Source organism: Staurois parvus, unplaced genomic scaffold (genome assembly GCF_062004578.1).
Source record: "Staurois parvus isolate SC_StPar_1 unplaced genomic scaffold, SC_StPar_1.0 ptg000937l, whole genome shotgun sequence".
NCBI lineage: Eukaryota > Metazoa > Chordata > Amphibia > Anura > Ranidae > Staurois > Staurois parvus.
The window spans coordinates 791,994-808,376 of record NW_028318733.1 but is presented as its reverse complement, the minus strand read 5'-3'; positions in this window follow the sequence as shown (position 1 = coordinate 808,376).

Below are 16,383 nucleotides of genomic sequence, written 5' to 3'. Positions count from 1 at the left end.
AACAATTCTCTGGCACTCAGTAACAATTCTGTCTGTCCCTGAGTAACAATTCTCTGGCACTCGGTAACAATTCTGTCTGTCCCTGAGTAACAATTCTCTGGCACTCAGTAACAATTCTGTCTGTCCCTGAGTAAAAATTCTGTGGCCCTAATTAAAGTTTCTGTGGCCCTAAGTAACAATTCTCTGGCACTCAGTAACAATTCTGTCTGTCCCTGAGTAACAATTCTCTGGCACTCCGTAACAATTCTGTCTGTCCCTGAGTAACAATTCTCTGGCACTCAGTAACAATTCTGTCTGTCCCTGAGTAAAAATTCTCTGGCCCTAAGTAAAGTTTCTGTGGCCCTGAGTAACAATTCTCTGGCACTCCGTAACAATTCTGTCTGTCCCTGAGTAACAATTCTCTGGCACTCCCTAACAATTCTGTCTGTCCCTGAGTAAAAATTCTGTGGCCCTAATTAAAGTTTCTGTGGCCCTAAGTAACAATTCTCTGGCACTCAGTAACAATTCTGTCTGTCCCTGAGTAACAATTCTCTGGCACTCGGTAACAATTCTGTCTGTCCCTGAGTAACAATTCTCTGGCACTCAGTAACAATTCTGTCTGTCCCTGAGTAAAAATTCTGTGGGCCTAATTAAAGTTTCTGTGGCCCTAAGTAACAATTCTCTGGCACTCAGTAACAATTCTCTCTGTCCCTGAGTAACAATTCTCTGGCACTCAGTAACAATTCTGTCTGTCCCTGAGTAAAAATTCTGTGGCCCTAATTAAAGTTTCTGTGGCCCTAAGTAACAATTCTCTGGCACTCAGTAACAATTCTGTCTGTCCCTGAGTAACAATTCTCTGGCACTCGGTAACAATTCTGTCTGTCCCTGAGTAACAATTCTCTGGCACTCAGTAACAATTCTGTCTGTCCCTGAGTAAAAATTCTGTGGCCCTAATTAAAGTTTCTGTGGCCCTGAGTAACAATTCTCTGGCACTCAGTAACAATTCTGTCTGTCCCTGAGTAACAATTCTCTGGCACTGAGTAACAATTCTGTCTGTCCCTGAGTAAAAATTCTGTGGCCCTAATTAAAGTTTCTGTGGCCCTAAGTAACAATTCTCTGGCACTCAGTAACAATTCTGTCTGTCCCTGAGTAACAATTCTCTGGCACTCAGTAACAATTCTGTCTGTCCCTGAGTAACAATTCTGTGGCCCTAACTAGCGTTTCTTTGTCCCTAAGTAACAGTTCTGTGTCTGTGCGAGTAACAATTCTGTGTCTGTGCGAGTAACAATTCTGTGGCCCTAAGTAACAGTTCTGTGGCCTTCAGTAACAATTCTGTGTCTGTGCGAGTAACAATTCTGTGTCTGTGCGAGTAACAATTCTGTGGCCCTAAGTAAAGTTTCTGTGGCCCTAAGTAACAATTCTCTGGCACTCAGTAACAATTCTGTCTGTCCCTGAGTAACAATTCTCTGGCACTCAGTAACAATTCTGTCTGTCCCCGAGTAAAAATTCTGTGGCCCTAAGTAAAGTTTCTGTGGCCCTGAGTAACAATTCTCTGGCACTCAGTAACAATTCTGTCTGTCCCTGAGTAACAATTCTCTGGCACTGAGTAACAATTCTGTCTGTCCCTGAGTAAAAATTCTGTGGCCCTAATTAAAGTTTCTGTGGCCCTAAGTAACAATTCTCTGGCACTCAGTAACAATTCTGTCTGTCCCTGAGTAACAATTCTCTGGCACTCAGTAACAATTCTGTCTGTCCCTGAGTAACAATTCTGTGGCCCTAACTAGCGTTTCTTTGTCCCTAAGTAACAGTTCTGTGGCCCTCAGTAACAGTTCTGTGTCTGTGCGAGTAACAATTCTGTGTCTGTGCGAGTAACAATTCTGTGGCCCTAAGTAACAGTTCTGTGGCCTTCAGTAACAATTCTGTGTCTGTGCGAGTAACAATTCTGTGTCTGTGCGAGTAACAATTCTGTGGCCCTAAGTAAAGTTTCTGTGGCCCTAAGTAACAATTCTCTGGCACTCAGTAACAATTCTGTCTGTCCCTGAGTAACAATTCTCTGGCACTCAGTAACAATTCTGTCTGTCCCTGAGTAAAAATTCTGTGGCCCTAAGTAAAGTTTCTGTGGCCCTGAGTAACAATTCTCTGGCACTCAGTAACAATTCTGTCTGTCCCTGAGTAACAATTCTCTGGCACTGAGTAACAATTCTGTCTGTCCCTGAGTAAAAATTCTGTGGCCCTAATTAAAGTTTCTGTGGCCCTAAGTAACAATTCTCTGGCACTCAGTAACAATTCTGTCTGTCCCTGCGTAACAATTCTCTGGCACTCAGTAACAATTCTGTCTGTCCCTGAGTAACAATTCTGTGGCCCTAATAACGTTTCTGTGGCCCTAAGTAACAATTCTCTGGCACTGAGTAACAATTCTGTCTGTCCCTGATTATGAATTCTGTGGCCCTAACTAGCGTTTCTTTGTCCCTAAATAACGATTCTGTGGCCCTCATTAACAAGTCTGTGTCCCTGAGTAATGGTTCTCTGTCCCTAAGTAACTTTTCTCTGTCCCCAATTATCGTTTCTGTGGCCCTAACTCTGTCCCTGTCCCTAGTACAGAGCGGTCTGCCTCTGTTCAATAACTGCAGGCAAATGAAGAATTCCAAAATGGCCGCTATTTATAGCTCGACCATTAAACAGTGCTGGCTGGCTGGCTGCTGATAGGCTGATGCGATCACATGTAGTTGAGGCATGCATTATGGGTCAGCGCGCCTTGTCTGCGCGCCTTCCCAGACATCCCCGCTCCGTCGCCGCTCATGTCAGCCGCCATTTTCTGAAAAATTTTGATTCGCGCGTCCGAATTAGGCTATTTTTTGGATTCGGTACGAATCGAAATTTTTCAGATATTCGACTCGAATTCCACTTCGGATACTTCGATTCGCTCATCTCTAATTGAGACCCTTGACGTTATATGACAAAAACCTCAAAGCCATTATGAAATAATAAGGAAAAAAGCGAATAAGGAAAAGAGAGAGGTACTTCAAGTTTCCCCTCACGAAGAGTCTGCCGTGAGAAAACCGAGCCAGGCCTGGTCCCTAAACTTGAAGGGAATCCGCTCAGAATTTAATAAGCGTAAGCCCTCCTGCATTATATGGCCCGGGCAATCCCTCAAGGCCAGCGGCGCATGACAAACAACGGACACAATCCTCTCACCCAGGAGCTTCCTAGGGAGGGACTTAATATCCTCCGCCGTCACACGCCACCGCCTAAGTATTTTTGGGCTCGGGGCAACATAAGTCGGGAGCTCACCGTGCTTAACCCTCAGGCTTTTCACTAGCCCACCACTCTCCCAGCAACTCAGAAAAGGCCTAAACCAGTTTTGGAAGAGGCTTACCCATGCAGGAGGTCTCTCTGCCAGCATGTTACCAAAATTGTGCTTCAAAAACACCAGAGAGAAGAAGACTACCGGGTTGACCATACCTAAGCCACCCTTCCTCCTGGATGGGTAAGTCACATCTCGCTTCACAAGGTTCAGCCTGCTTCCCCATAACAGCTGGAAAAAGCAACTGTAGATCCTCGTATAAAGAGACTCTGGCAAGATGCAAACTGTGCTGACATACAAAAATATGGGGATCAGGTAAGTTTTGATCAGATCAACCCTTTCCCTCAAGGAGAGCCGCCACCCCTACCAGCATTTCACCTTGACTTCGGCATTGGTCAGCCTGGCCTCCCAATTCGATTTGCCATAATCGGCCGGGCCAAATTCAATGCCTAATACTTTGACGGACTGCTGAGGCAAAGGGAAAGCATCCGGGAGCACAAAGCCCTCGCCCTCCACACCTAACCAAAGGACTTCAGACTTGTCCTGATTGATCTTGGACCCCGATGCCTCGGAATACTGCTCTATCTCTGAGACAACCACCTGCGCCTCCACAGCCCCAGAGACAAAGACAGAAACGTCATCAGCGTAGGCAATGACCCTCAGGGGCGGCTCACCAGCAACACCCACCGGCACCCCGCACAATGCTCCACAGTCCAGCCTCCTTACGAAGGGGTCGACCGCAAAGACGTAGAGCAGAGGACTCAGCGGGCATCCCTGGCGCACCCCAGAGCCAACCCCAAAGGGCTGCCCAATCCAACCGTTCACCAGCATGAAGCTCTCCGCCTCTCTATACAATGTCTTGAGCCAGCCAATGAACCCCCCCTCCAGGCCATACCTGTCAAGAAGATGCCAAAGGTACTCATGACTAACCCGATCAAAAGCCTTGGCCTGATCCAATGTCAGCAAATACTTTCCCCAGCCTTCAGCCCTGCACCGCTCCAGAACCTCCCGGACAGCTAACACCGCTGTGAAGGTGCTCCTGCCCTGGACCGAGCAGTGCTGCCGACCGGAAAGCAGCGTGTCTGCGACCGACGCCAGGCGCCAGAAAAGAATCTTTGCCAGAATCTTTCTATCAACATTGAGAAGACTGATGGGGCGCCAGTTCTCAATCATTGAAGGGTCCTTACCCTTTGACAGCAGGATAACAGCAGACTTTCTCATGGAGGGAGGGAGTGAACCTTCTTGCAGACAGCAGTTAAATACCTCCGCGAGATGGGGTGCCAAGCTAGTCTTGAAAGATTTATAATTCTGCCGTCAAACCATCTGGCCCAGCTGTTTTCTTAATTGCCAGACTGTCTATGGCTTTGGCTACCTCTGCCTCTGTTATCTCGTCCATCAAACTTGGAAGCGGGACGTCACTCCCCAGACCCGGTGTAGAGTCCAGAAAACTTAACATCCTCTCCCGGTCGAGGTGCTTCTTCCCCAGAAGATCTCTATAAAAGGACCTCGAGACCTCCAGAATCCCTGACCTGGATTTTGTCAGGGAACCTGTACTATCTCTCAGGCCTAAGACCGTTTTAATCGCTGCGCCTTGTCTGCAATTCTGGTAAGGGTCAGGCGAGTGATATTTCCCGTAATCCCTCTCCAGAACCAAAGAAGCGTGCCGGTCATACTGATGCTTCCTAAGAAGGAGTTTCTCCTCCGCAATCGCCCCAGGATCACCACCAACCGAGACAAGGCGGTCAAGTCTCCTCCGCAGCCGCTGGTAGGCAACATATCTATCAAGTTGTACCTACGGCCCTGAAAACCCACTGGTTCGCTTTTTAGTGAGCTCCCACCACTCCGTCTTACTGCTGCAGCAATCCAGAAGGGTCACCTGAGCCTGGAAAAATTCCTCAAAGGATTGTCTCACACTCTCGTCATCCAGCAAGGCCGAATTCATGTTCCAGATGCCCCTTCCTTTCAGCGGCGCATCTGAAACATTCAAGATCACAGATAGCATAAGGTGATCGGAAAATTCAACCGCCCGACACACAGGTGCAGAGAAGGCAGAGTTCCCCTTTAAAAAAAACCTATCTATCCTGCTCTCACTCCTACCTCGCCTAAAGGTGAAGCCCGTGCTGTCTGGGCTGCACTTAACTAGTGCATCTACCAGACCTGCATCCCTGACTATCGCATTAAGAAAAACGCTATCATAGCCCAACCTGTCAGTGAAGCCTCTCCTGTCTTTGGGCCTAGTGATGGTGTAAAAATCACCTCCAAAGACAACTTGCCGGGCCGTAAAAAGGAAAGGCCTCATCTTTGTGAAATGGCATTTCCTTTCCCACTTGGACTGTGGGCCATATATATTGATTAAACGCAGGTCATGCCCCCTCACAGAGACGTCCAGGACCATGCACCTTCCGATCTCTACCTCAATAATCCGCCTGCACGTTACCATACCAGTAAAAAGCACTGCAACCCCACTGTAAGGCTCGGCCGCAAGAGACCAAAAGGAGGGGCCACGCCTCCACTCCCTCTTTGCCAGGTGGATATCGGCAAGGCTATTGAGCCGGGTCTCTTGCAAAAACAAAACATCAGCATCAACCTTGCTGAGCAAAAATAAGGCCATGTTACGAGCACTCACAGACTTCAAGCTGGCAACATTAATAGTTGCCACTTTTACTGGGGTGGGAACTGCCATCAGGATAATTAAGATAGGCATTCCTCAGTCTGACTATCTACCACTGGGGCCCCCTGTACTATGGGGGTTGTCCCAGCACTGTTCTCAGCTTCCTCCATCAGATCCACAGAGTCAGATGAAACATCTCCGCGATCTGATAGAGACCCAAACTTATTCCCTGAAAGTATGTCATCCTGATCTGAAGAGCACAGAGACTCTGAGGATGCCGAGGAAAGCACAACCCTATTTTTACTCTTCTTCCCTCCGACCAGGACCCACTCCCCCCCATCCCCAATAGGGGAAATCACCACACTCTCTGATGAAGCTTGGGAAGAGCCTTCCCCCTCAACCGCCCTCCTCCTGCACATACCCCCACCCCCCCACCTCTTCTTCCCACAGCCCTAGCACCCCTGCCTGAGACCACAGGACACCCAGGCTTAGGGACCTTCAGCGAAACCTTCACACACCCCTCCGCCCCACGGGCTGCTTCTGCCAAAATGGAACTCTTAATAGGTTCAATACACACACGAGGGTTTAACACAGACACAAGCGGATGGGTAGACTTGACCACAGGCTGCACAGCCGACAAAACTGACACGGAAGGGACAGGGGGGTTCACAGACACAGAGACCGGCACACCAGACAGAACTGACACAGAAGGTTTAGACACACCAGGTGACCCAGACTCAGGGACAGACAATGGATCTAGAACAGGGGAGCTAACTAAGGACGGAACTGGGGGGGCCAGCTGACCTGAGGGAGGAACTGCCGCCGGGAGCGCAGAGTCCTCTGCATCCATCCTGAGGAGCTCCTTCGCAAGCTCCCCCTGATTATGGAGGGCCTCTGGGCACAAGCTGTAAGGGTGCCCGAATACATTACAAAGATTGCAACGAATTATGTTGCAACTCCTGGCCTGGTGGCCCAGACCCTGACACAGGGAACACCTCTGTTTTGGGCAGGAAGAGGAAAAATGGCCCTTATCACCACATCTGTGGCACAATTTGGGTTGCCCCTGATAAAAGACCAGAATTCGATCTCTCCCAATAAACGCAGATGAGGGCATATGCTGTACAACATTATCAAAGACCCTGAGCTTAACCTGGGCAGTCCATCCACCTGTCCATATACCTTTGTCATCAAGCACTTTGCTTAGGGACCCCAGCACCTCACCATACCTCCTCAGCCACACAATGAGGTCCGCTGGGGGAATGGACTCATTCCGTACCAAAATAGTTATGTTCTTTATTAATGGTTGCCTAGACACCACTCTAGGGGACAAACCCTCCCACTCCTTGGAAGACTTGCAGGACCTATCATACCTCTCCCAGAAGAGGTCCAAGTTTTCTGGCTTGACAAATGACAGATCATACTCATTAGACCCAACAGGATTAATCAGGGCAAAGATTTCAGCAACCCTGAAGCCCATGCCCAGGATCTTATCAGCCACAGATCCTCTAAAAGGCGGGGTGCCTCCCCCCACCCACCTCAACTGAACGACATTCCTCCGTGCGAAGGATCCACCCCCAATTGGCCGGGCACCCGACTGAGACACTTGCGGGGGGCCCCTCCCCCCGAGCTGCCAAGCATAGCAGCATAGCTAATTTTGGGCTGCCCACCTCCCGATACTGCCTCAGCAAAGGAAACCCTGCCGGCAAAAGACCCACCGGGGGGGGGCGCTCTTCACTACCAACACGGCCGCAGAAGCAGTTCAAGTAAACACCAGTCCCGGCAGATGACTCAACAGCACACAGAGTTTTACACATACCAGTCCCGGCCGCAGGAGCTGACGATCCGGCTGCGGACCCACCCAGCTCAGCGTGCACCTCGGCGTGCACCTGTGTAACAGCACCTTCCCCTGCAGCAGGCTGGAGTCTATACACAGTCTTTTCCTTAACCCTTACCCGGACTTTCCTCGGGACTCCATCTTCCTCTGCTCCCTCCTCTTCAGGCAAGTTCTCTGTAAACCTGAACTTTCTCCCACTCAAAAGAGATTCCAGCTCTCGTATCACCTGCAAAGCCCCTGCACAGTCATCCTGGTCATCCGCTCCCCACTCCTGGGTTACCTGACCAGGGGTAAGAAGCTGTGACCCGTCCTCCATGGGGACTGACACCGCCGCAGCCCCACTCTGTTGCAAACATTTTCCAGCCTGCTGGCTTGCCTCCTCCTCAGCGATATCCATAGAATTCCCAGAGTGGGATGGAGCGATATCCTCATCTGCAGTCAATTTGAAATCCTTCCTCATCGCCATGAATCTGGTCTCACTGGCATATTTCTCCTTGAAACTGCCGCTCGTCTCCTTTAATGCTGCAACAAGCAGCGCTTGGCTTTTTACTTTATCTTCCAAGCTGTTGACCTCCGGTCAATGCAATGAACGCTTGTTGCTTCAGGCCCTCTCCCAGACCCCTTTTTTCTTCCTATATTCCATCTGGAGCTTGGCCAGCTTCTCCTCCTCTTTTGCAATCCGCAAAATTCTGGCAGCAACTTTGCTCCTATAAACTGACACAGGCTCACCCTTTTTTGGGCCACCGCCTAAGTCCTCAAACACTGGTACTGGGGGGGGGGGGGGAGTACCACAGCTAGCATGGGAAACGCCGTCTGAAGTCTTCACAAGACTACCCCCCGGACCTCCACCCGGGTCCCCTCCTGGGCCTACCCCAGGATCCTGCATGGTTCTCAGTAGAGCACCGAACTCTAGAGCCTGGCTTCAGGCCTACACCTGGAGCTCAGCAGAGCACAGTCCAACACAGCCTCTCCACACGCTGTCAGGAATGGCTCACCTGCCTTGTGGGCTGCAGTACCAGGGCTGGCCAGCGGGTGCTCTCAACAACCAGAGGTTCACTTCGGCAATTAGCCATCACCTGGGGCTGATTTCAGGTGTATTTAAGGGATGGCCAGACCTGCAGTCTGTGCCTTGGTGTGTGGTTTTCCATGGGCCCCTGTACCTTGTAACCTGCATTCCTGTTCCTGCCTGTGTCAGGAATCTAGGAATGACCAGAAAGGTGTGGACTGACACAGGGGAACGCAGGCCTCAGGTACAGTATAATACAGTTTATTATTAGCCACCCAGATTTATATATATATATAAACGCACAGTGAGCAAACCAACCTTCCACTAATCTTAGGAGGTGCAGGAACACAGGCGTAGTCAGGGCTGGAGAGGTGGAACGGTCAGGCCGGCCGTAGGGTTCTGTAATGACCGTTTGGTGGTACCTCTAGCGGTCCTCAGGACAGGATTCCCCAGGGCGCAGAGTCTAAGTCCCAGTCTGCTTATTCACCAGGGCCCCTGATGGTGGGGATGGACTTGGAGCAGACAGGAACCAGGTCGCGGCCCCTGAGTACACCTGCTAGTGGTAGAGGGATCCGCCAGAGGTAGGTGCAAGTAGAAAGCCTGATGTGAAGAGGCAGAAGGTGTAAGCAGGGACGGCTGGATCCGTGCAGGATGGATGGATGGCAGAGTAGTTAGCGTGGTCAGACGGGCCAGGTCAGCAATGTGCGGGCAGCAAGGTACCAAAGGAGCAGGCAGAGAATGGTCAGGGTCACAAGCTGGGTTCAGTAACTCACGGGCAGCGCGGTACAAAGGATCAGGCAGAGAATGGTCAGGGTCATAAGCTGGGTTCAACAGGAGACGATCAGCAGAGGTCAGGATCAAGCAGGGTCAGCAACGAGGCAGGAACACAAGATACCAGGTACAGGGGCTCATGGGAAAACATACACCAAGGCCCAGATCACAGGCCTGGTCATGCCTTAAATACACCTTCTGCAATCAGCCCCAGGTTTGGCTGATTGCAGAAGTGAGCTTCTGGCTGCTGAGAGCACCCGCTGGTCAGTCCTGGTACTGCAGCCCACACGGCAGGTGAGTCCCACCACCAGTGCTGAGTCCATTCCTGACAGCCTGACTTGTTGCCGACCCTGCCTGATCCTGACCTCTGCTGACTTCTCCTGTTTTGATCCCTGGCTTGTGACCCTGACTATTCTCTCCGCCTGCTCCTCCTGTACCTACCTGCCCGATAGTTATCCACCCGGCCTGCCTGACTACGTTGTGCTCTATATGTGTATGTACCTGTGTATCTGTATCAGTTTAGGTTTGGGTTTGTTTCACCTTGTATGTATTTTTGTTAGCTTGGGGTTTGGTGCACTGCGTTTATGTTTGTATTGTTAGTCTTAATAAATTGTCTTGTTTATACCATATCTGGAGCCTGTGTTTCCCTGTGTCAGTACACACATCTCTGGTCACACCCGCATCCCTGACACAATATCACTCACATTTTGCATTTGCATTTGCTGCTGACATATCACAGTCAACCAAAACAGTGTCCGCAACATTACTTACAGTCCCTTTAGTGGGGGAGACATCCGACAACGGCTGTACCGCTTTCCCCTCTAGTATCTGCGATTTTCAAAAGTTCTCCAGATTGCTGGGAAGTTTCTTCAGCCTCACAAAGACAGATTTCTCCATCTTCTTTGGCTTTAAAGGTCCCTGACACTTGTCCGCCTCATCACCGGTATCATCAGATGAGAATGCAAACTGATATCCGTGCAGCGGGGACTCCAGCACTGTCACGAACTCCATGGCACCGCCCGCCTCCTCCTGCTCCACACGAGATCTCCAATCTGACCATTGCTGCTGGTGCTGAGGAGGGATGAGCTCGGACTCACCCTCCGCCGACAAACATTTTCCCTCTTGCTGGGATGTAACATCAATCACTTCCCCGACCTCACCCGAGGGGTCCAACAGATCTCCGGATGACTCCGCCTCTCCGACCTGGCCCCTCGAGGCCGCTAACGATTTGTCATGGGCTTGTTTAAACCGCTCCTCGTTTAGAAACTTTTCCCGCATGAATCCACTGGATGCTTTCAGGGCTTCCACCAACTCACTTTGCTTGTGCACTGCCTGCCCCATGCCCTCGAGTTCCGGTCTCATAGACTGGTGTTTCGTGCTCCACACACGATCATAGAAAGACTTAGGCTGACCATACACTATACAATTTTCTGTCCAATTTCTGGACAATTTCCTTTAGATTTACCTTCAACTGTGTAGTGGAATGGCCTGCTTAATTGGATACAAATGAAAGTGTTGTTGGGGTTTGACCTCATATTATATGGTTTTTGGTAAATCTAAAGCAAAAATCTCAAGAAAATTGTATAGTATATGGCCAGCCTTAAACTTCAGCAAGTCATTCCTCATCTTCACAAGCTTTTCTTCCTCCTTCCCAATCTCAGCCATGTGGGCCGTGATGCGGCCCCAATAGGATGCATAAGATTTGTTCCTTTTAGGGCCTTTTCCCAGATCCTCTATAACTGGTGGGCTAGAACCGGTACTAAGAGCCCCAGAAGTGCCTCCTCCACCCGGATCATGGATGGGCTCCACCATCCTTTTCCGGGTAGTGTCAAAATTTAGGCCCCTGCTCTGTTTGAGGCCTAGCAGGACCTCTCACAGCACACAGTCTGCACTGCCACTCACGCTGGTGGTGCTGTGGCTCACCTGCTCTATGGGTTGCAGTACCGGGACTTACCAGCAAGTGCCTTTCAGCAGCCAGGATCTCACCTCCTGCAATCAAGCCATCACCTGAGGCTGATTGCAGGAGGTATACTTAAACAGCAATTAGTCCTGTAACCAGTGTCTTGGTGTTTGTTCCCTTGAGCCCTTGATATCCTGTTTCCCTGTTAACTGCTCCCTGTTAACTGCTCATTGTTAACTGCTCCCTGTTACCTACTCCTGTTATCCGCTCCATGTCCTGTCTGCTTCCCTGCTCCCAATGTTTGATTTCCTCTGTATGACCCCGGCTAGCCCTGACTACGCTTTTGTTCTGTACATGTATATATTGGGTTAAGGTTTTGGTTATTTGGTTTTTGTTTGCACTGTGCGTTTTTGTATACTGGTGTATCTCATAAATTATATTATCCACATCACTCCTGAAACTTGATATTCCCTGTGTCAGTCCACACATCTCTGGTCATATCTTCTGGATTACTGACAAATAGGATGTCAGGAGCGGCCGCCACACACGGCTCAGCGCAGTGTGCCCGTTCACGCTGGTGTACGGGCACTAGGTCCTGTTGATTGTTATACACTTGAGTTTGAAAAATTGTAATAACTGTTCAGATTGATGGTCTCTTCAGCTTATTTATTCACCTATATGGATAAGTGAATAGCAAAAATCATTTATTGGGTCCCATGTAAACGTCCTTAGGTGCAACTGTATGGACGCCCAGGGCGTAGTGTCTCAAATTTTTCTGAGACACTCGCCTTAATATGTCTTGCCAGCGAATCCAAGCCCTTTGTTTTGTGTATTGTTTTTAAAGTACCCCTTTTGAATATTAATAATAGGATACAAGATTACATACTGTATTTCTGTATATTGAGCTATTGGAGTTAATTTCTTGGGACATTAATGCTATTTTCCTATTTGTTGTTTACTAGTGGCTCTTTGATTTTCTTTCACCACTAGATGGATGTCACCTTTGCTGTCTATGAGGCTGTGTAATGGTACTGGGTGGCTTCGGTTCACGCATGCGTGCCGGAGATCTTCACGAATGCGCAGTCATATACCTGACGTCCGCACCCAGCCAATGATGTCACACGTCGGCCTGGGTGGAGGATATAAAAGAGGGAAGTAATAAGGACATGGCCTTTTGGTCACATATACGTTTTTGTTTGGGAACCTTTAGCTGTGATTTGTAACATATATTTGGTGAGACATTTGTTTAATTAGCTGAATGTATTGCTGAGTCTATGGTGATTGTATTGCCACTTAGGTGGCTTTCTGAGAACTGCTTTCTGAGCATTTGCTTGGTCTTTTTAGCTTAGATCATAAATGACGGCTACCACTGACATCTAGTGGCAAAATGTGATATTGACAATCAAATCCTATCTATTTTGTAAGTAATTTATATAGTTGCCAGAATTTCATAGCTATTTTTTTCCCTTCTTTTCTTCTTTTTCCTTCAGTTGAATTGTTGCTGATGTATACTGTAACGGAACCAACCCCAGACTGCGCTTGTGTATTTCCTTTAGAATACCGCTTCCCCGTCCGAACACCGACCACAGACACCACAGCCAACCAAACAAGACTATACGACACCAGTCTTGAAATAAACCAGGATGTAGACTAGTTTATTTAAACACAAATACAAGATATATACACTCAAGGGAATAATCCCCCTCCCTGCATAATGACGCAGGGCGGGGCAATCTACATTTAGTAACAAGAGCCACACCAACAGACAGTCCCATCAGGAGGGCTAGAGACACCCCCCACCAAGCCAATACACATAAACACATACATCCCATAATAGTTTGCTCCCAAGCAAGACAAACAATAGAACAATGGGATGCAACCACACAACACTAAACAATCCACAACCCCCACCCCACCTATCTCCTAGACATGTCTACACAATATTAGGACAGATCACCCTTTACCCCTAACAGGCACAGGGTGACTTACACATAAGAGGGATATGGGGAGCTAAGACAGTGATCTCCCCACCTCTCCAAAGTGAACTGGGTCCCATAGGCCCCCCACCCAAAGTGACTCCCATCAGATATACATATTTATAGTTAGGTGGTTATTTGACCCCTCTTATATCCTCTCAGGGGAGGACTGACAACTCAAGGGCCCCCCCGGGCAATAGGGGATCATGGGGCCCCTGTGTCCTTGCTGAAACTCAAAAAAGCCTATGAAAAAGGTACCAGAGGCATCTCATAGGGCCCCCTACTGACCCCGGGCCCTCGGGCAGTGCCCGAGTTTCCAAATGGTCAGTCCGCCCCTGTATCCTCTGCAATTGCACAGATACGTGGACCAAAATAATGTTTAATTACCTACATTGGTAGGCCTCAATGGCTTTGGGAGCATGATTTTGACGGTAAGCTGGAGATTCATATATTGCTCTGAACAGTTAAAAATGCATTTTGTATAACAATGATTGACATTTGTTGTAATTATTATTGATTTTTGCTTTTCATGCAATTGTAGACTGTATTGCGGTTAAATCATCTCTTCGCCCACGTTGGGCGAAACATGTAGGGAAGCTACATTCTTCAAAGCCGCAGCAAACAGCCAAGTTTGCTTTGATTTTCAAGTACCACTGTATTTAATTACAATTTTCATACTGATTTGTAATAAAAATGTAAATATTTTGTTTAACAAATATTATATTTGTTTGTTTTTCTGCACCTTTAAAATCCCATTCTATATTTCCAGATTCTATGTTCAATATATGAAAAATAGGGAAATAATATACACTATATAAGTAGCTCTATTAACTTCCACACAAATTATAAAAATGTCTTAAAGAAGAACTCCGGGATAGGACTCCCACCACCACCACCACCCCAACATAAAACACTAAACAGTTAATAAAAGTTTGAAAATCCTTATCATTTAGGAGAAAAGTCTAATTGAATTTTCATGACCTCATCTCTGTAATTCAAAAGATAAAATCATCTGATCTGCTGAGGAGGTATAACAGCAGGGATTACTGTACACCATATCCTCTCCTCGGTCTGCAGTAAAAGGAAACTACAGTTCCCAACAACCACAGGGAATTGCAGTGAATATAGATGGGGACACTAGGCCTACACATTTTGAATGTGTCTGAGAGTCTCAATTCGGCCACCACTGCAGGTGGGGCTGAATTACATCACTGCTTCCTGGAGAAAGAACTACAGAAGGGGTGTGCCAAGACCAGTGGCTGTGGGGATAGGAGGCATAACAGCCACTGGTCCTACAAACAAGAAACCAAAGAGAAATATTGGTTTGATTTGAAAATTAATAGGCTATTTCAGAGCAACTATTAAGTGAATCAGAAGATGGATGACATATTCAGCGAAGGTAGGCAATCATCAACAAGGACATGTAAGAAGTTCTGCTTTACTCATAAGAAGCAAGCTTTGTAATATAAAATATCAACTTAAATATGTATAAAGCAATGCAAATACCACATTATATAGGGATGATAACAAGTAATAGATATCATTAAAAGTAATTTTGATAATGTTGCTGTTCATATTATGGGGTTGATTTACTAAAGGCAATTAGACTGTGTACTTTGCAAAGTGTAATTGCACTCTGAAAGTGCAGTTGCTCCACAGCTTAGTAAATTAAGTAAAGCTTCTCTTTGGCAAGAATACCCAATCACATGCAAGGACATTTTTAAAAAACAGCATTTTTTCTTGCACATGATTGGATGATGGAAGTCAGCAGAGTTTCTGCTAATTTACTAAGCTCTGGAGCAATTGCACTTTGCAAAGCGCACAGTCTAATTGCCTTTAGTAGATCAACCCCTATGTGTCTAAAATCTATTTCATATTAGCACAGCAGCATGATGAAGACATTCTTGCGTAGGCTCTAAATCCTTTGGATTATGCTGATGTTGTTCTGCTAGAGATATTTGTACTTTCAACAGCCTTTGATGATGAACTAGTGGAGGAAGAGGCTCATAAAGGAGAAACTTGCACTATTTACAGCCCAAAGTCATGCGGTGCCTGGGATGGTGAAGTTGCTGGTGACCTTTTATATCTTGGGGCGTGGCAGCTTCCAAACCCCCTCAGGCATTATACTTGGGATTAGCCAACCAACTGTGTCCAGGATGTTTATGCAGGTCATTAATGCCATTCTTGATCTTGTGCCAAAATATATCCACTGGCCATAAACTGCAGATGAGTGGAACAACGTGAAATTAACTTTCTACCTGCTTGCTGAATTTCCTCAGATCCTGGGGGTCATTGATTGTACTCATGTTGTAATCAGGGCCCTCAGGAGAAGAGGAGTTGACTATAGGAACTGCAAGCACTAAAACTCCCTTAATGTGTATGTTGTGTGTGAAGCCAGGCAGTGCATGATAAGTGCTCATACGGGTTTCTCTGGGTCGTGTCATGATGCCTACATCCTCTAGCAAACTGGGGTATACCAAAAGTTTAAGAGCGGTCAAATGCCCTCATGCATGCGCAAATTCATGTTTGTGGCAAAAGAATAACATGAAGTGTGCCTGCTATTTCCAGAACAGATAACATATCTTTGACAGCCTCAACTGGGACATGGGCTTTTAGAGAAGATTAGGGGCTAGTCTTCTACTCACTGATTATAGCCCGTGGGGGAGACCGGGCATTTTTTCTGCTTCTTCCAGTCAGAGCATGAAAAAGAGCTCAGTTCAGTTAATAACCTGATGAATGCTGAGATCGAGGCTTGGATTAATATAGCTTCCCTTCTGGAGTTGATGTAAAGGTGTAATATTAATCTTATACAGGTTAATGGTAAGAGGAAATATGGTGGCCTTCCCGTGGACTGGGTTGGAGAAGCTCTTCCACTTGGGACAGAAATATTTATCGACAATCTCCCTGAAGAAATGCATGAAGATAAATGAATTCCACTTTTTCAGACTGTTGGAATATTGTATGAGTTTTGTCTCAAGATGGACAGATTGCAAGTTGGGGCC